The following is a 20,859-nucleotide window of genomic DNA, read 5'->3' as shown; positions in this document are numbered from 1 at the left end:
AACGCTTTCAAATGGAGGAAAGTGTTCAGGTGCGGCGACTAACTGTAAGAACAGACATGCCAAAAATCAATTCCATTTAAAAAGATGTTTAAAATCCAGCTAGAAGTTGCTGTTTCAAATTACAGGACTCTCCCAGACACACATGGGCCTCGTTTCAGAGGTAGGTTTTTTTAGACAGGAAAAGACGTCTCAGACAAATCACAAAGTCTAAGAGGCACGTTGCCAAGAGTCAAATAGGTCTTTTGCAAAAGGAGAAGTCTGGACCACAGTAAACAATGCAGGCAGCATCACACCAGCAAAGTTTCTGCTGTATTTTCAAAAGCTACAGCCAAAGTGCCAAAGAGCTACATTTGCAGTCAGCCCATGCTCCAGCAACGCGGAGGCTCTTCTGCTGTGCCCAGCACAGCGGAGAAATGCGACACGGCGCTCTGTCCTTTGAAGATGGTAGATTATGACATTTCGCCTGCCTACCAGTGAGAAGAATCTCTTCCAGATGGTGTTTGGCCCACGATGTGCTATTCAAAAATATGAAAGTTGTGTTTATTTTCAAAGTTCAAGAGCCAAATAAGAAACCCAGTTCCCTTCTCCAGCCTCTAATTAAATGGGAGATAAAAGTAGCTTTAAAAAAAAAAATCCATATACAACTTAGTCTAGACTTACGCATCCTAATCAGAGTTTTGAGAAGAAAATATGTACCTGCTGAATTCAATCCTAATATCGGCTTCGGCCTGGGAAAAATGACGAGGTGTTTCATTTCATTTCCTTTCCTGCTCCCAGCATCCTCCGCTTTTCCTCAGTGAAATCCCTCTTGGCAACACCTCTTCAAAACAGTAAGTATAGAGAGGCATCTAAAGAAAAAGAGGATTGTGCTGGAGGATGAATTGTTCCCAGCTGGCCTGCGGATACGTCACTATGTCAGCTTCCTGAGAATTCACACGTGTGCAGGATTTGACCGACTTGAGGGTTCGGGAAGACAAGGCTGGCCTCACGTCTTCCAGACAACAGTCCTGTGAGGAGCATCTCAATAGTTCCACCTTGTAGGAGGAGAATTGAGGGCAGTAACGCAAAGAAAATGCCATGAGACTTCCCTACTCACAATGACAGCAACCAAAAAAGCCAAGGGAACAGGGCGGCCCCTCCCTAACTTACGTGAAGGGTCTTCTAGCTCCGGTTTGCCTGCTATGAAAGGGTTTCTTATAATGTACCAGGGGATGCCTTTTAAAATAATTGTTGAGGCTGTTTGTCCAGAAAGAAACAGACCATGAAAAGGAGAAGGGGCCTTCTTTACAAACTGTGAAGAGATAGCAAAACCACAAAACAGCCACAGCGTCCCTATCTGCCAGACACGTGACCTAAAAAACAACCTGAGACCTAAGAAAACAGCTGTGGGGCCCTGCTACATCAGCCTGAAAGGTGCTGTCACGCATGTCCAGAAAAACACAGGAGAGCGAGGAGTTCAGTATGTTGTGAATGGACAACGTCATACAGGCAACTTCTAACTAGCGTGAAAAGGGCTGCCATGGTCACTCCAAAGAGGAGATAAAGCATCAGGTGTAACAGCAGAAATGAAATTGTAGTTCAAAAGGAATCAGCGAAGGGAAAAAAAAAAATAAAAAGTTTGCTGCTAAACTGATAGTCCCTAGAATATCTTGGGGAAGAAGAGAGAACCAAATGGCCCCAGCGGCTGAGGCTTCTGCCTGACCCAGCGTGTCCCAGGACCTGAGAAGCAGGCGCATGCTGCATGGCCAGGGTTAACGTGGCTGCTGTATTAAGCCAGGTCCCATGGATAAAATAAGCAGGCAGCTCTTCTCTAAGTCCTTTCTATTCCCAGGTTTCCCCTTTGTACAGTATTGTCATTCTGGGCTGCAAGAGATAGAAAGTGCTATGTTCAATCCACTGCAGAGAAGTGACTCCCAATAAATAAAATAACTAAATAGAGCCACCTCTCCAAAGTCACCTCAGTTTCTCCAGGCAGTGGCTGTACAGGTGACGAGGGTGACACACAAGGACCCTTCCCTGGCTGGGGCCTGATGGTGTCAGTGGGAGGCGTGCCCTCAGATCCCTGCTCTATGAACTGCTCTCAGCTGGAGTTCAGAGAGCCACACTGATTTCATTGGCCCCACGCCCACCATGCAGCTGTTTGTACTTAATTGAGGTATGGTGTGTTTTGAAACAAAATGAACCAGATTTCCCCTACTGCCTATGTCAGTGCCTGGTATTGGGAAACATGAACTATTTCCCATGCAGGCACAGACACTGTAGCACATGGGGAGGGAGACATGGACCCGGGGACAGGAAAGTTCTCCAAACAAGATGCCCAGAGCAAAGCACAGATGTTCCATCATTTACTTAGTTTTTGGACCCGCTTTATCTCCAAACAAGTTTCACCCCAGTTACAAGAGATTACAAAAGAACTAGAGTCACGGATTAAGGTAGTTGAGGACAATAGATATTTCAAAACTGATTGCAAAGTGTTACTCTGAGCTCTCTGATAATACAGCAAAAGATAAAAAGAGTTGCATATTAACTAACAAAAGAGAGCCACTATTTTCTTCTATCTAAATCCTACTCAAGGTTTCCACATGACACAAAATATGCCGAGTTACTGATGAGGCAATTTCTTCTCCTAGGAACCCTCAATGAATGCAACTACAGGTTGTCAGGTGGCACATCAGCCCTGAAACCGAAAGAGAAAACAAAACGTAAATGCTTCTTGTATTTTTAAAGTCTCTTTAATTCTGAAGCAACCCTGTGGTTACATGCCATTATCTAATTCAGAGTTCTTGTCCAGAAAGACTCTTATAAGGAAACAAAATGTAGCAGGTTCTACATTTAGAGCAACTGAGGATCTAACACAATGCAAGGTACCAACAGAGTAAGCTTTAATACAGAATACAAAAACGGTGGCTCCTGGGCTTTATCCAAGCCTGCTGAATCAAACTCTGTGTGGAAGGAACCAAGAATCTGTAGTTTTAACAAGTGCCCCACACGGGCCTAAGTTGAAAGCTGGGCAAGTCGAGTACTAGGTCAGAGTAGTGGTTCTCAACTGCAGCACACAGCAGGCAGAATTTACTGGAAGGCTTTGCTCAACACAACACAGGGGCTGGCTCTCTCCCTGCTCAGTTTCTGATTCAGTAGGTCTCGGGGTGGAGGGGCAAGAGCTTGCCTTTCCTCACAAGCTCCCACGTGGTGCTGGTGCTGCCGGTCCTGGGGTCAGACTGGGAGAACCGCTCACTGTCTATTTAATATGACCATGGCTCAAATGGTCTTTGATAGGACTGGAAAGCAGATCATTCAAGACTGAAATCTCTGGTAAGTGGCCCAAGTCTTCAATGTGGCTGCATTAAAGCGACTGCATGTGCTTTTGATAGCCAGCATCAAAGGAAAAATTGACATTTAAGAAAATGTAATTAAACTTGAATCCAAACGGAGTGTCGTGTTACCTGTTCAATGATGAGGACTGCATGAAATTTTCTTAGGAGAGAACTTTTGAATTATTCAATAAAGACTGAAGCTCTGTGAGCAAGCGAACAAAAGATCTGAGGTCAGGCGTTACCATTTGGGAATCTTGGACATTAAACACACACACTCTCTTAATGAAGCTTCTAAGAACATGTTGTTTTTGAAAAGGACTTCATCCCAGCATGTGTCCGCAAGAATGAGAGCTGCAAACCGTACTCACCACATCATTATGGGAGTTGATCTATGGAAGGAAGCTTTTTAAAAAACTTGTTGTTTTAGCTGAGAAGCAGAGACGGGGCTCCCATCCCTTGGTTCACGCCCCCCAAGTGTCTACAATGGTCAAGACTGGACTGGGGCCAGGAACTGGAAACTCCAGCCTTGTCTCCTACATAGGGAGCAGGAACCCAATTACTTCAGCCATCTCGGCTGCCTCCCAAGGTCTACGTTCACAGAAATGTGGAGTCAGCAGAGACAGGAATTAAACCCAGGCACACCATGTGATGCAGACAACTCAGTTGCTAAGCTAAATACTTGCCCTAGCAACTACTTAATACTGTGCATCTGAGTAGTGGAGGGTATCACCAGAAGCAACAACTCTGGCCTTGACAAAGTCAATAGTGTGCTATCGTTTAAGAAAAATGGCTGGCCAACATGATTTAAGGCTTCTTAATTTCCTGTTCATGGGGATAAAATTACAGCATAGCTTAACTGGACAGGCAATATTTAATTCATACAGAGTTTTGAGTTATTAAATCGTAAATTTAAAAGAGGGCAGAGGGATGCTGACACAAGTGGGTTTTGTATCATTTGGAAATGGAATTTGATCTGTCAAAAGATAATTTCTATGTATTATTCTCTGAGTTCCTATATCAATCCTTGTAAGAAACATAAAGTTTAAAATCCTTAAAATCAGTCAGCTCAATAGAGACATTTCATTAGGATCCAAAACTGTGGTTACATCATTAAGTCTTGCAAATAGTCATAAACCGATTTCTGAGTAAAGATGGTATCAGCCCAATTTCCCGATTGCCGCTACCCAATTTTCAGTTAAAATACATATAAACAAAAACTCACAGGGGCCAGCGCTGTGGCGCAGCAGGTTAAAGCCCCGGTCTGCAGCACCAGCATCCCATATGGGCACCGGTTTGAGCCTCAACTGCTCTGTTTCCAATCCAGCTCTCTGCTGTGGCCTGGGAAAGCAGTAGAAGATGGCCCAAGTCCTTGGGCCCCTGAGCTCACATAGGAGACCCGGAGGAAGCTCCTGGCTCCTGGCATCAGGTCGGCTCAGCTCCAGCTGTTGTAGCCATTTGGGGAGTGAACCAACGGAGAGAAGACCTCTCTCTCTCTACCTCTCTCTGTAAGTCTTTCAAATAAATAAAATCTTAAAAAAAAAAAAAAACAGTTCTGAAACCAAGAATAACCACCTGCCATTTATAGGAACCTGGTGGTAATATCGAGTGCCTATGGTGTAGATGGAGCTGACTTAAGCCATTAGTGTCTAATGAACGCTTTTCTTGCTACAAAAGAACAGTTGCACATTAGAAGGTTCAGACTCTACTGTACCTCACTGTGCAGAAAACACAGCTGACAAAGGCATCAGGCAACACTCAGGACTGTGCAGCTCTCTGCTTGCTTTAGTCAATTCAAGCTGTTATGACAAATTACTGTAGGTTTGGTAGCTTGAACGCACACTATTTCTTGTAGTCCTGAAGGCTGGAAGTCTGAAATCAGGGAGCCAGCACAGGCGGGCTCTGGTGAGGGCCCTTTCTGGACCGCAGATGAGTGGCTGCCTTCTCCTTGGGTTTCCGTAAGTAAAAGGAGGGCTAGTGAGCTCTCTTTTATAAAGACACGTGTACATTTGTGAGGGTTCCAGGCTCAGGTGGTAATGACTTCCGAAGGTCCCACCTCCCACTATCATCAGCTTGAAGCTCAGGATTTCAATATCAATTGGGAGGGAAATAAAAACATTGTCTATAACAATCACCATTCTCCCATCAATTGCAGAAGCCCTAGGCAACCCTGATTTTTTTTTTTCATGAGTCAGTAAGCACCACAAAAAAAATCCACTGATGGTTCACAACTTCCTGAGTGTAAATGGACAGAAGTCCAGTTCCAAAAGACCCGGTGTTCAACAGTTTTCTATCATGAAGAATTTCCCTGTCACTAGCTAAGTCTCTTAGTACTGCCTTGTAACTTGGGAAGCAGTAGGCTAGGCCCCACTTGGATTGGATGACTTCTTCGGGTAATGGGACCAGGACTTTCTCCTGTGTTAGCAGTCAGCATGGAGGGACTGCAGAGGTGGTCATGGGTAATCTTCCTAGTCATTCCTCCCTCCCGGCTCCCTCCCTCCTGTCTCTTTGCCTTTCAAGTAAAAAATAAATTTAAAAAGTATAAAGGACAAGCTTCTCAGTAGAGGCATCTTCTTTAATATCAGAAATAACAAGAATTTCACTATTATTCCAATGATTCAACAAAGGCCTGGGAAGTCTAGCTACCTCAGTAAGACAACAACTAATAACAATCAAGGAGTAGAAAGAGTCAAAACTGCCCTTATTGCAATCAAAATTATTGTCTCCACTTGAAATCCTGGGCTAACTAGAGAAAATCTGATCCTAAATTTCAAATAGAAATGCTAAGGGGGCCGGCACTGTGGCATAAAGGGTAAAGCCGCCACCTGCAGTGCCAGCATCCCATATGGGCACTGGTTCCAGACTCAGCTGCTCCACTTCCAATCTAGCCCTCTGCTATGGCCTGGGAAAGCAGTAGAAGATGGCCCAAGTCCTTGGGCCCCTGCACCCACATGGGAGACCCAGAGGAAGCTCCTGGCTCCTGGCTTCGCATTACTGCAGCTCCAGTTGTTGCAGCCAACTGGGGAGTGAACCAGCGGATGGATAGACCCCTCTCCCTCCCTCCCTCCCTCCTTCCCTCCCTCCCTCCCTCCCTCTCTCTCCCTCTCTCTCTCTGCCTCTCCATCTCTCTCCATGTAACTCTGACTTTCAAATAAATAAATAAATCTTTAAAAAAAAAAAAAAAGAAATGCTAAGGACCAAATGAATCAAGACAAATTAATAGACAAGGATGACCTGATCTACCAAAAAGCAAGACATAAAATCTTGGTAGTGAAGGCAATATATTTTTTAAGACCAGACATATGGAGGAGCAGTCTCGAGATAGACACACATAGATATGACATTAGAGTGGGGACATAAAGACACTGGACTGCAACAGTCCAGAGGCAAAAGGAGAAATGGCAGATAATCAGAACCAACAAAGATAACATCTAGGGAAATTACAGCCTAAACACGACTTGTCTGCCCAAGGAAAACTCGGTGTTATTATAATGGCTCTTACTTTCTTTTAGCTTCATTGCTTTTTTTTTTTTTTTTAACTTCATTTCTTAACACTTCCACTATCATTCTGTGTTAATCCCATGTAGGGAAAGCTGCTTTTATTTCCTGAAATGATACAGAAAGAGGAAGTTAAAAAGTTGATCATACTTGAAGGTCTCATTCACACCTAAAACTAACCACTTGCTTCCTTCCACTCCAAAGAAAGTCACATGAAGTTCCTGATTCCCCAGAAAGATTTTAAAAAGCCCATTGAGAATTCTGTTTTAAAAATAAGATGCACAGCTCCACACAGAACATACAAATGGACAACGAATGAATACCCCAGATAAAGCTTTCAGAGAAAAAAATGCCTATGATTGCCACCATCAACTGCACTGCACAGCAACATGTAGCTCTTAATATATGCTAAATGCTAGGGAAATCAAATATTTTACATGTGAATTAGTGATTTTAAATATTCTGTCTTGGGGTTCTTGTGTCCTATATTGGTGCTTCAGCTATATAAATTGATATATTTTAGCTGATCAACAACTACTACCGCAGAGATATTCGATCCCAGAGGCAATGTTAATGTGGTCATGAATAAAAAGCAAAGTATCATAATAAAACCATTTAATTTTTAAGAAAGGTATAGGGTGCTAATTACATATTCATCTATTATACACTCCTCATAAAATTCTCATGAAACCAATTTTCAAACTGACATCTAAACCACCTTAATCTGTATTCTAATGCTACATCACAATATTACTCTTGTGTAGACCAGACATCTCGAGGTAAAATAAGTATTTCATTTTTCCAGACAGTATTTACAGGGTACCAAAGTGAATCCCAAAAACCAGAAGTATGACCCAACATGCAGACATACTTCTGAAAAAATTTATCCTTAAAATGGAGAAATGGCTCATAAATCAACAACTGGACAACAGTGAGAGTGAACATGATACAACTGCCATTGCAATTCCAGTGTAGACAGATGGGTATACCCGTTTCTAGATGAAGTTAGGATAAACAAGAGGGCCTAAAACTATAAATGGTGAAAGGATTTTTTTTTTCCCTGCTAAAACTAACATAGCACAGTAACTAAAACAGTCAGTGAACACAGAATACAAGGGCCAGGCTCTGGAAAGTTGTGTCCATCCAAAGTCTAAAGCACAATGGTATGTGATTCTTCTTTAAAATATAAAGTGCTGAGGTGGGTGTTGGGGTACAACAGGTTAGGCTGACACCTGGGATGCTCACATTCCCACATTCCAGTGTCACCTGGAGTCCTGGCTACTCGGATTCCAGTCTAACTTCCTAATAATGCAACTGGGAAGCAGTGGATGATGGCTCAAGTACTTCAGTCCCTGGCACCCACATGGCAGATTCAAGATGTAGTCCCTGCTCCCGATTTCCACCTGGCCCGGTCTCAGCTGTCGTAAGCATTTAGGGGACAGGGTCAGCTGATGGAAGATATGTGTCTCTCTCTGCCTTCCAAAGCAATCACACATATACATACATACATATATGTTTGGTTACAGAAAACCATACCCAGATGAGGAACTTCAGGAATCCAAGCAGGTCATCAGGAACTTATTTAGAATGAGAATCCCTTGGTCCTCTGGAGTCAACAGGAAAGTATTTAAACCACAGAGACTCAGTCTTAAACAGACAAGCAATGACTGTGGCTGCCTCAGCTCCTGGAGCTTAGTAGGCAAGCCTGAACACCCCAAGGTAAGGCTGAGTCAACAGATGCACATTCATATCTCAAGTAAGAGATATGAGTAAGCCCTGCAGGATGGCACACACATCATCGCACAGCCCAGCCTCTCGGGGCATCTCATGTAATCTGCTTAATATAAAAAAAATTGCACAGCAAAAGAGAACAGGCAATCTTTGGTGCTAGGGAGTTAATAAACGTACGGACATCTCTGAGGATGCCTAAAAGAGTTTTCCTAATTGGGTAGGAAAATCCCCTTCTCTTTGGAGGTGAACCGTCTCTGGAGGTTCAGAAGCTGCAAGGTCGTGGCGGCAATCACAGCGTAGACAGTCAAGTGCGAATGCCACGTGGCGGGGCTGGGAGCTTCCTCGTTCCCAAGAACACCCATATGGCTGGAACCTGAAAACCAAACCAGTCTTTATGGGAGTGAACGACAAAGACTGGAGCCGCATATCTTGGGACTTACCCACAAATTCCCAACATACATAGAACCGCCTGTATCTCAGGTTCATGGGGCTCCCAGGGACAAGGATGTACTAGAAACAAGAATTAGGCTGAAGAGTAATAACTCAGAAGTAACTGAATTTAGTTACATGTATCTTTGGCCAGCATTCCAATTGACTTGCAACATTCATATACTGTTAGTAGAGTCAACCATCATATTACCTCCTTCAATACAGTTTATCCCAACAATCTGGACTTAGGGAAAACACTCAAATATCTGATGAGGGCATAAACAAGCTTCTATCATCCACCCAGTAGACAGTTGCCATAGTTCTTCGTGAAACTGGACATTTGTGAAATACTTGTCTTAAAAATGTGCATCTTCCCATGACAGTCACAGTCCCCAGTTTGGGCCAGCACTGGCTCTGCAAGACACTTCTCCCATCCACCCTCATCCACTCTCATCCACAATCGGCTGGATCTAGTTTTGAACTACAGTTTACTTCTTTCAATCATTCTCTCTTCTTAAACTTCCACTCTGTTCTCCTCTCAGCTCCCAGCCTGCAGAATATAAACATTCTAAAATTCTTATTGAAAAAAGAATATTCCCTTGACCTCAACATCTTCTTTTTCTTCCTACCTCCCTGCCAAGACCCCTCTCTCACCCACCCTCTCTTCAAAGCCAAGAATACTGAAGAATTGTGCTCATTTCTCTTGCATCCTTTCGTGATGTGCTGTGGCTTCTGCCTCCACCACACAAAACGTTGATAAATGATTATTTTCCTCTAAATAAGGACACTTCTCTGTCCTTATCTTACTTGACCCTTCAGTAGCATTGTGCCTCTTCTAATCGCTTTTTAAAAACTTGCCCGACTCACGACACCATGTCCCTTTGACTCTTATCCAACTTTCTGTTTTTTTTTTTTTTTTTTTGACAGGCAGAGTGGACAGTGAGAGAGAGACAGAGAGAAAGGTCTTCCTTTTGCCGTTGGTTCACCCTCCAATGGCCGCCGCGGTAGCGTGCTGCGGCCGGCGCACCGCGCTGTTCCGATGGCAGGAGCCAGGTGCTTCTCCTGGTCTCCCATGGGGTGCAGGACCCAAGCACTTGGGCCATCCTCCACTGCACTCCCTGGCCACAGCAGAGAGCTGGCCTGGAAGAGGGGCAACCGGGACAGGATCGGTGCCCCGACCGGGACTAGAACCCGGTGTGCCGGCGCCGCAAGGCGGAGGATTAGCCTGTTGAGCCATGGCGCCGGCCGACTCTTATCCAACTTTCTAATGGCTCTTTCTCAGCATCTTTGCAAGATCCTCTTCCTCTGATGGTCGGGTAACGTTGGTTCACCACTGACTTCTTAGCCCTTTTTTTACTCTAGTTCCTTTCACTCTCCCATGCCATTGTATGCTCTGAAGATTCTGCAGGCTTTTAGAGGCTAGTAATTCTTATTTTTTTTAAAAGATTTATTTATTTATTTGAAAGTCAGAGTTACATAGAGAGAGGAGAGGCAGAGAGAGAGAGAGAGAGAGAGAGAGAGAGAGAGAAAGGTCTTCCATCCAATGGTTCACTCCCCAGATGGCTGCAATGGTCAGAGCTGCGCCAATCCGAAGCCAGGAGCTTCTTCCAGGTCTCCTGCGCGGGTGCAGGGGCCCAAGGATTTGGGCCATCCTCTACTGCTTTCCCAGGCCACAGCACAGAGCTGGATCGGAAGTGGAGCAGTCGGGACTCGAACCAGCACCCACATTTGATGCCGGCATCAGGCAAGGGCGTTAACCCGCTTCGCCACAGCACCGGCCCCAGGCTAGTAATTCTTAAACACGCATCCCCATTCCAGAACATACTATAACACTCCAGTTGGCTAGCATGTCACTTAAGAACCTCCTGTTTAAAGATATTCCAAGTATAATTGATTATTCTCCTACACTGGCCCTCGTTTGGGCCAACACTGGCTCTGCAAGACACTTCTCCCATCCATCCTCATCGGGCTGGATCTAGTTTTGAACTACAGTTTACTTCATTCAGTCATTCTCTCTCCCTAAACTTCCACTCTGTTCTCCTCTCAGCTCCCAGCCTGCAGAATATAAACATTCTAAAATTCTTATTGAAAAAAGAATATTCCCTTGACCTCAACATCTTCTTTTTCTTCCTACCTCCCTGCCAAGACCCCTCTCTCACTAAACCCTACTTACTAAACCCCTAAGCCCTACTTACTACAACTGTCAGTATATGTATTCAAATCCATTCTGTCTTTTCTAGCCTCCACTGTCACTCACTCAGTTCAGGTCACCTCCTCTGGACAAAGGTAAGGGTCTCTATTTGTAACCTTATTTCACTTCTCTGTCCCTCTCCTATTTAATCTCTCATGATGATCGAATAAAACCGTGGAAGTCCTTCCAACTGTTAAGAATTGGGAGGGAGAAGACAAGCTTCAGATCCCTCTGCATTCTCCACAAACCCTCCCCGGATCTGGCCCTCGCCTCACCTACTGTAATGTCTTCTGTTATTTATCAGCAAAACTACTTGGAGTTCCTAGACAGTACCATGTATCTCATGTCTTCTCATGTTAGATGTTCACCAATTAAAATGCTCTCGCCTATCTACATGATAAGCTCCTCTTTATCCTTCAATCTTTCATTATCCAACTGGAGTTATCAGAAGTCTCCTCCTTAGGCAGTGCCCCCCCCCACACACACACGTCAGCGTCAGCAGAGAGTTGGTTGTGTCTTCCCATATGCTATCTCTGCACCTTGCACATGAATGGTAACATTCACCGCACTAAAGTCCATTCATTTATGAGGCAATTGCTGGACTTTGAGCCTCGAGGGTGAAGTCAGCACCACAGTTATCTTTATCCTCACGCTCAGCATGCCTGGCATGTTAACAAGAGGAGGAATGAATGAAGACCCATGGCCACTAGACATGTACTAAAGAATTGGTTTACCTAAAGCACAAGTATTTGAACACAATTTAACTGTTCCCTGACCAGTGAATTCCCTTCACTCGTGCGTGCATGCCAAAAAAAAAATCGTACCACACAAGACACAGAACACTGGTAATAGAAGTCTTCCCAGATTTCTGAAGCCACTGCAAGTCACAAGACAAGATCCTTTCTAGTCAATCCTACACATCCCATCCCCGATGGCCATCAAGAGGAACTAGAGAGACAGAGAAAAAGAGAGAGAGAGAGGGAGAGAGCACGCAAACATGGTAGAAAGGTGACCCTACATGGTTAGGCATTAGAGTTCACCTCGTTCCCAAGCACACCGGTTAACTCATCCTTCTTCCTTAATTCACTCATCTGCATTTTCATCATGGATGCAGGTTCACTATTGCCTATATAAACGTCTACATTATAAATCCCATGCTATAGCAGTTTCATTTCAAACACTGAGCCTCAACACACCTATACACACAAATCACTAAATAATCTGGTTTTATAAATCATACATTCAAATAGATATGCATGCAAGACAACTCAAATTCATGGTGTGTGATAAATTCACAAGGTTGAGAGGAGTCTTTATATCACATAAAAAAAGTTTCTACAGGAGAATAAAATATGAAAAATAAAGCTTTAAAAAAGATAAAAGAAAAAACCCATTATAACATTTATAAAATCCTAGCAAGAAGAGGCTATTATAGTACAAGGCCAAAGTAAAAATCATAAAAGATTAATAAAGCTGTCTATACATTTAAAGCTTCTTTACATTTAAAAGAAAACACACAACTTGAAAAATGTATGATCAACTGTTAATATCTCAAAAAAGTTTTTAAAAGAATGTTATATATTAAATACATAACACAAAAATATCCTAATAGCAAAATGACTGATAAACATGAGTGGGATATTTTATAACAGAAATATAAAATAAATGGTAGTGAGCATGTTAAAAAAAAAGTGCTGAAAATGCACAAGGAAATCTAAATTTTAAAAACACCATTTCCCTCAACAGTTTGATAATTTTTAAACATTCATAATATTCAGTGTGAATAAAGTTGCTGTACTTCCGAGCAGTAGGAGTAGGAGTTTCACTATGGAACAATTATCTGGTTCCTTTGGCATGACTCTCGTTAACAGCTACCAAACACCAGACAAGCATCCCCTTTGACCTAGCAATTCAGCTTCAAGATATTCATTGTGGGGAAACAACTGGCAATTCACCCTATCTAAATGAGGACACCGTTGCAAAACTGTTCTGCAACTGTGAAACTGAAAGCAACCTTTAAGCTCCCCAGAAGGAGCCTATACAAATAAAGAAAAATGCATTCGAAGGATAAACTATGTCCGCTATTTAAAAAGTCACACTGTAGACTTCTTTCCCAGGAACACTCAGGGCAAAATGCCCTGAAACCCCTTCTAGCACAACAGCATCGGAAACTGCCAGGTGTGCGTGTGCATACACAAACACACATACACGCATTCCTACCTTGGCAAATGCTTAGCCAACTTGGCAGAAGGAATGACTCTCCCAAGAAGCAACTGTGGTTAAACAGCACTGAATCCGGCAGTTGATCATAGCCCAATTCCGGGCAGCTTTGAGCTGTGGCTTTTGCAGGAAGAAATCAAGAGGAGAGTGGAAATCGGATCAAAGACCACTGCAAAAAAGCTGGGACATCCTATCCTCCAACGGGTGGACAAGAGGGGAAAATGCTGACCCGTGTCTCAGGGGAGAGAGTAACGAAACCTGACTTACCTGCTCAGACTTAGATCAAAGTAGGAGTCTCCCCAGAGAATGTATATCTAGACACTTGCCCTTAATAAATTAAGGGCCTGAATTCACACTCTTTGTGTGGCCACACCCTCAAAACAATTCAAGTTGGATATTTAAACTGATGTGAACAAGAGTTGATAATGCCTTTAGGGCACCAGGCAGAAGAAAATACAAATTCTTTCAGGATGCATTCACCTTAAGTTCTCTAAGAAAAATGAGCTCACCTATCAGGGGAGGTAACTTGTGCATCCCAAAACACATGTGGGAGCACACCACCATACAAAAAAAAAAAAAAAAAAAAAAAAAAAAATCACCCCAAACAATAAATAGCATAATCAGACCTGCAAAGTCTGCAGATACCACAACTACCAGAAACAGAAAGAAGCGTTTAATGTTTCAAAACAAGAGAATATAGTAAGAAGATATGTTAAACATGATCATGCAAATTTTAAAAAGGTTCAACTAAGCTTTCTAGAAATAAAAAGCACAGAATTTCGAATCAGAAACTCAAGGAGTGAATTAGGTAGCTGATTCAGTGCAACAATGAGAGAATCTGTAAACAGGACCACCACTAGGAAGCAACGCCCTAGAAAGCTGCACAGAGGTACAGAAAAGAAACGTGGGAGCCAAGAGAAAAAGCCCATGAGAGGTAACAATGCGCCAGAACCAGTGGTAAACATAAATCCTCAGAGTCAAAAAAAAATCATGATTCCCAAAAAGGAAGCCCACAGCAAGACAACTTCCGAGAGCACTGGTCTGACTTTGTGTTCAAAAAGACACAAAGCAACATATTCATTCATTTTGACCTTCTACTTGTGCAAGTGTGAGTTTAGACATTAAGTACACATATTCGCAAGAACTGGTAAAAGATTTTTTTTTGAGTGAACATATTTGAGCCCATTTTTGATATATACTTTATAAATTTTCCAAGGGATCTGAATTGTAAATGAACACTTTCATTTTAAGAAAAGTTACTTTTTCAATTAATAGAAAAGAACACTGCCAGGTGTTTGGTGCGGTAGTTAGGATGCTGCTCGGGACACCCACATCCCACACGAAGAGTGATTGGGTTCCAGTCCTGGCTCTGCTTCTGATTCCAGCTTCCTGTTGATGCACACCCTGGGAGGTAGGAGGTAATGGCTCAAGTGCTTGGGTTCCTGCCACCCATGTGAGAGGCCTGGATCACGTTCTAGGCTCCTGGCTTCAACCTGACCCAGGCCCAGGCTTTGCAGCCAATTGTGAGTGAACAGGCAGATGGGAGTTATTCTCCTTCTCTCTCCCTCCCATACATCAAAAATGTTAACAGCTAAAATTTCTAGTTTTCAGAATTTGGATGATTTAGATTTAAAAGTTACCCAGATGATTTTTCCAATGGTCGGCTAAATAAATTATTCAAAGTCTGGATCTTCAGAAAGTTGTTGGCAAATGTATATAATGAAAAAATTATGCATAGATTTCATTTTTTGCACTAAAATAAACTTACGATTTTTTGCATGAACTTTCTGAAGTAACTTCATACATATAAATACAAAGGAAAAATAGTTGATACTTAAAAACAAACATTCATAGAGGATGTATTATGGATGCTAAGTTCCTATATTATGTGTAATTTTTATATTTTTCAAATTTTGTTTTACTATTTTTACTGCCTACGGTTTCCATTTTACACATCACCTGTCATTTCACAACTAGGAAAAGAAGTGTCAATAGATAGATACATAGATAACATAGATATATAGACTTAGGTAATCAGTGGACCAATGCAGAATGAAGAAAATTTTGTGCAAAAAAAAATTTCATTTTGAAATAATCAAAATTGAAAACAAATGTGCAGCATATTTGTAATTTACACACAGTCTTGACAGAAACTTACAATGTCACTGCCTCGAAGTGTTAAAATTGAAAGACTGAAACACACACACACACACACCCCTCACAGAGAACCTGCAGGGCACTAGCAAGCAAAATTACAGAAGAACATTAACAGTGCCCGTCCCTGGTGCCCCAGTTTCCTTCTTGCTTTAATATCTGGGGAAGGAGAGAGAACAAGAAGGCCAGTCAGGGTTTCTTAATGCTGACACACATCTGGCCTCAATTTTGATTCTTGGGAACCAGAGCACTGGAAACAAGAGGACCAGGGAAATCAGGCAGAAGTTAAAACCACCCATATTAAAGCACATTAAAATTTACAATCATTGGCAATTAGAGGGGAAAGTGACATTTACTATGCTCTTTCAAGATAAGCAAAAAGAACCAATGCAACAGAAAGGGGGAGGGGCTGAGGTTGATAACTGCTGGCTGCTGCCACTTCTCTTCTTAATGACATCAAAACCCACATCAGATTTACAATTTTGGGGTTGGGGGCCACAATACCTTTGAACTAGAAATCAGAGATTTTCAATCTTTAATTTGTTCAGAAATAAAAATGTAGACCCTAGGCAACATGCTTCCACATATTAGCTAACGATAGGAAATTATTAGCTAATGATAGGAAAGCTTCACTCACAGTGCCTAGTTGAATTTGCCCAAAATGTCCCGACTTTGCTCTCCTTCTAGAAACAGATGTTGGAGGACAGAGCCCTCGCCAAAGAACAAGAATACCAAATATCAAGAGAAAACTCAATTTATTCTATTCAACGTTCCTCTAATCTTTAAAGGAGTGATTCTGCACTGCTTTCCAAATTCAGAGCAGACACAACGTATAAACATCAAATCAAAGACGGTTCAAGAGAGCGCTTCACTTCTAGAAACATTACAAACTAACACATAAGAGCGTCTACACCTGCAAATAATAAACTTCAAAGGCAATCCAAACCTACCCTGGCATTTATCATTTCTGTGTGCGTGTGTGTGTGTGTGTGGCGGGTGTGTGTCTATGTTTGCTTTGAATAATCAATCGACCAACTACAAGTAGTCTTATTTCAGCCTTGGATTCTGTAGGGTTCTAAAACAGCTTTAAGTGTGCTGTTCTTAAAGTTTAGAGCATCGCAATGATTGGAAGGAAATTTCTGAGGTCATCTGGCTCCACCATGTATGCAATGATGTAATCCCAGCAGAAGCTATGTTCCCCAGCTCCTGGTGGAACATTTCCAGTAACAGGCAGCTCGCTCCCTCTCACGTCCTGGGGCAGGTCACTCCCTACAAATTCTCTTACACGTAGTTCAAAGCATCCTGACTGAGAATGCCATCAGTAGGTCCCAGCTGCTCTCCTATAACCAAAGTGAATCCTTCAAACACTTAAGGCTCATCAGACCAGTGAACATAGGGATCAGATCACCTTTTCTTTCTTCCTCCTTCTCATAATTTCTATTATTTCTATTTCTCAGATCCTTATAAACCCCTCTTCACTGAAGATACTACAGTTTACTATCCTTAAAGGAGGGCCCCTAAGACCCAATGTGGTATGCTTACTGGGTAGTTCTGACCAGGCCAGCCTACTGTGAAGTCAATATCTCACTTGCTCTTACTATGTCTTTAATCATTTATTTGAGAGGCAGAGAGAAAGACCCAGAACTCCTATCCTATCCTATCATTAGCTCCTATCCATTCTCCAAATACCCACAATGGCCAGAGCTGGCCAGAGCTCCAATTCAGGGCTCCCTACTTGGATTCAACTGCCTATTTGGCCTACTTGGTCCCCAACCCCAAAATTGTAAATCTGATGTGGGTTTTGATGTCATTAAGAAGAGAAGTGGTGGGGATTCAACTGCAATAGCAGGAAGCTGGAAATGGATAGTGAATCCAAGTGCTCTGATGTAGGATGTGAGCATCCCAACCTTAGGATAAATGCCCTCTCCCTCACTTGTTCTTATTTTAATTTTCAGATATATGATGTTTATAGAAATAACATCTACGTAGAAACCATTTAAAATAGGATCAACTTTGAAAAATGTTGCTACCATGACAAAGAAAACTATAAAGTCTCCAAATCTACTGTTTCACAAAGAAAATGTGGCCCATCCATAGTTTATTAAAAATGCAGAGTCCTGGCCAGCGTGCCGTGGCTCAACAGGCTAATCCTCCGCCTTGCGGCGCCGGCACACCGGGTTCTAGTCCCGGTCGGGGCGCCGGATTCTGTCCCGGTTGCCCCTCTTCCCGTCCAGCTCTCTGCTATGGCCCGGGAAGGCAGTGGAGGATGGCCCAAGTGCTTGGGCCCTGCACCCCATGGGAGACCAGGAGAAGCACCTGGCTCCTGCCTTCAGATCAGCGTGGTGCGCCGGCCGCAGCAACCACTGGAGTGAACCAATGGCAAAGGAAGACCTTTCTCTCTGTCTCTCTCTCTCACTGTCTAACTCTGCCTGTCAAAAAAAAAAAAAAAATGCAGAGTCCAGGATCCTTCCCAGAGTGCTTGACCCTGAAACCCAAGGAATGGATCCAAAACTAGGCATTTTAAATACGTATATCTCTGGTGATTCTGATGCACAAAGACAAGAACTGATTCTTGATCACATGCTCACCAAATCGTCACTGCTTTCAATAAATGCAAACGCACATGCACCCATATTCAATCTTCTAACAGCCCACAAAGGCAGAAATGCAGGGACTAGAACAATCTGGATTGGTTCCAAGTGATGGTAAAACTAAGGTTAGAACAAGGATCTGAGAATCACAGCTTTCAGGCCAAGTCCGTGTTTGTCATTCAAAGAAGAAAACAGTATGTGAGATATGGTAGGAGGATGAGGAGGGGGCTCATCTGGAAAGTGAACCAGCAGATGGAACACCTCTCCCTCTCTCTCTCTCTCTCTCTCTCTCTCTCTCCCTCCCTCCCTCTCTCTCTCTCTCTCTTTGCCTCTTCCCCTCTGTAACTCTGCCCTCCAATAAATGAATCTTTAAAAAAAAAAAAAGTATTAGATGGTATCGAATTGGGGGAAATAGAGCCTAGGGCAATTATTCCCTCACACTTGAACCTTTGAGATGGGTGATTTTAAAAAAAAGAGAGAAACCATTCAATTGGGAGGCACCTGCAGGGTGGGGGGCAGTTTAGGACAGGAAGAATGTCACAAAAAGCAAGAAAGAAGAGGAAGAAGAAAAGAGACTCCCAGTAACAGGGGAATTCCTGGGGTTGTACTGGGCAGACCAATCAGATTCAGGCAAAAGTTTTGTCAAAGTTCTAGAGTTCACTCTTTCAAGTTCAATTGCCACATTTTCTTGTGCTACTAGTAAGCTTTATGTGACTTAGAAAACATTCTCTCCAAACAAGCAAATTCCAAAGAGGTGACATGTGCATTTGTTGCAAGAAAAACAACAAAACATAATTTCCACAAGGGTCACTTTTTTTTTTTTCCAGATTAGGATAAAATTTATTCCCTCATATGACAAGAAGGCAGTCTAACATGAAACACAAAATGTGCTTGAACCATTCTTTCTGTTGCTTTGGGGCCCTAGTTTTTAAAACTACACTTCATTCCAGTTCCAAAAATGGGTTCAAACTGCAGACAAAACATCCTACCACAAAACTAAATTTGCAAATGCCCAAGATCAACCAATCCACAATAAAGAGGTTACACACCAAACCCATAATGGCAAATGCAATAACCATGACCCTTCCCATGTGGTAAAAGATGAATCCCATTAATGTTACCTTAAAAAGAACTTAAGTAACTCCTCTCCTTCCTGCCCTAATTGCCTATTGTAGACCTCGGAAGCCAGCTGTGTGGTGCAGACAGGGCCATACAGAGAAGCATTTTCTGCCCGAGGTACTGCTTTCCCCTGTGTGAACCCTATCAAATGTACATTAGTGGCCTCCAAAGGCATTTAAAGAGGCTATAATCTGTCAAACATTTACAATTACAAGAGAATCAATAAAAACGGGATTGTTAAATGGCTATTTTCCAAACTGCGTTCTTCTTCTGGTTCTGAAAGGAAAGGGGACAGCAGTGACTCAAAGCATGACACGTCTGTTACAAATAGTGAGGCTGGAAGGGACCTTAAAGGTTATGGAGGAAACCCCCCTACCCTGCCTCCCCTCCTCCAAATAAATCAGTCACCCAGCAAGGGCGGTTTCAACATAACCAAGCCTGACCTCCCAGCCTTTTCCTCTACGGCCCATTCCAGTTAGGCCCTCGTCACCCAGAATTGCCCCATGACACTCCAAAATCCCCCTTCTAACTGGAACTGGACATCTGCACAGCTGTTTGCACTCACACACACTCCATCTGCCCTGAGATGTCAAACTGTCCAGCTTCCTGCCTCTCTGTTTCCCCCTAGTCCTCAACACTGCGCAGCCTCCGTTCTCACAATGTGCAGCCTAAAGCCTCCGCTCCATCTGCCAGCTCCTTTCAGACGGGCCTCTCTGCCCTTTAACACTGCGATCCCGATCCAGCTCCGGACTGCCTGCTCTGTTCCCACACACAGCCTCCAGGGGCCCCATGGAGAAAACTTAAGGACAAGCTAAAGCCGTCACTACGAACCAATGCATTCTAACCTCGGCCAGGCCCTCAGTGGCGGCCATCAGTGTTGTCACTTCTCTGCTCTCTTTCATTTCTCATAGTGCCTCTGCCAAGCCTTAAATCTCCTGAAAGAAATCCCATAGCGTGCGTGGCCAGTGTGGAGAAGTCAGGGAGTCCCCAGGGCCCAGCCTCTTCTCTCCTTCTCTCTCTGCCCACCCACCAGGTGAGCAACCTGGGCCGCACTTCTCCATCTCTTCTCCAACTCCTGTCCCACACTCGCCCTAGGACAGCCCTCTCATACATGGATGCCCATTAGCACAAGCAGGTGGCTGCCCTGACCTGTCTCCCAAAGACCCCCTCACCTGCTCTGAAGTGGGTCCACGGCACATGGCACATTTCAAAAACTCCCCAAGATGATTCTTGAAATAACTCAAGGCTGGGCAGCCCTGGCCAAGACAACTTTACCCACCTGCACGGTTTTCAATACCAATTCTGGGGCTCTATTCGGTGCTGTGTCCTCACATACTTAAACACATTCTAGAATCATCCTGCCCCCTTGCATACCTCATAGGCACCTGCAACTCAGCAAGTACCAAACTCATCCTTCCTGCTAAGGGCTCAACGGTATCCCCCAAAATTCATATACTGAAGCCCTAATCCCTGGTATCTCCAAATGCAACTGCACTTGGAGACGGGCCTTTAAAGAGGTCATTAGGTTCAAATGAGGCCAGGAGCATCAGTCCTAATCCAACAGCAGAGTTCTTCCAAGAAGAGGAAATTTAGACACAAACATGCACAGAGAAAA

General features: G+C 43.3%; 1 protein-coding gene across 5 annotated transcripts in view; it reads right to left on the bottom strand.

The window, feature by feature from the left end:
- LPAR1 (lysophosphatidic acid receptor 1) overlaps positions 1–20,859 on the bottom strand; it is a 144,965-nt gene that overhangs the window by 98,687 nt on the left and 25,419 nt on the right. The window contains exon 1 of one of the 5 annotated variants that reach the window (XM_062207770.1): positions 5,026–5,073. The exons of the other annotated variants lie outside the window; for them this stretch is intronic. The gene's annotated coding sequence lies outside the window, so the exon portion shown is untranslated. Of the gene's footprint in view, positions 1–5,025; positions 5,074–20,859 lie in introns of those variants that run through there. 5 annotated transcript variants of the gene reach the window in all.

Source organism: Lepus europaeus, chromosome 12 (genome assembly GCF_033115175.1).
Source record: "Lepus europaeus isolate LE1 chromosome 12, mLepTim1.pri, whole genome shotgun sequence".
Taxonomy (NCBI): Eukaryota; Metazoa; Chordata; class Mammalia; order Lagomorpha; family Leporidae; genus Lepus; species Lepus europaeus.
Note: the sequence above shows the minus strand (reverse complement) of the source record. Positions and strands in the feature narration are given on the sequence as shown.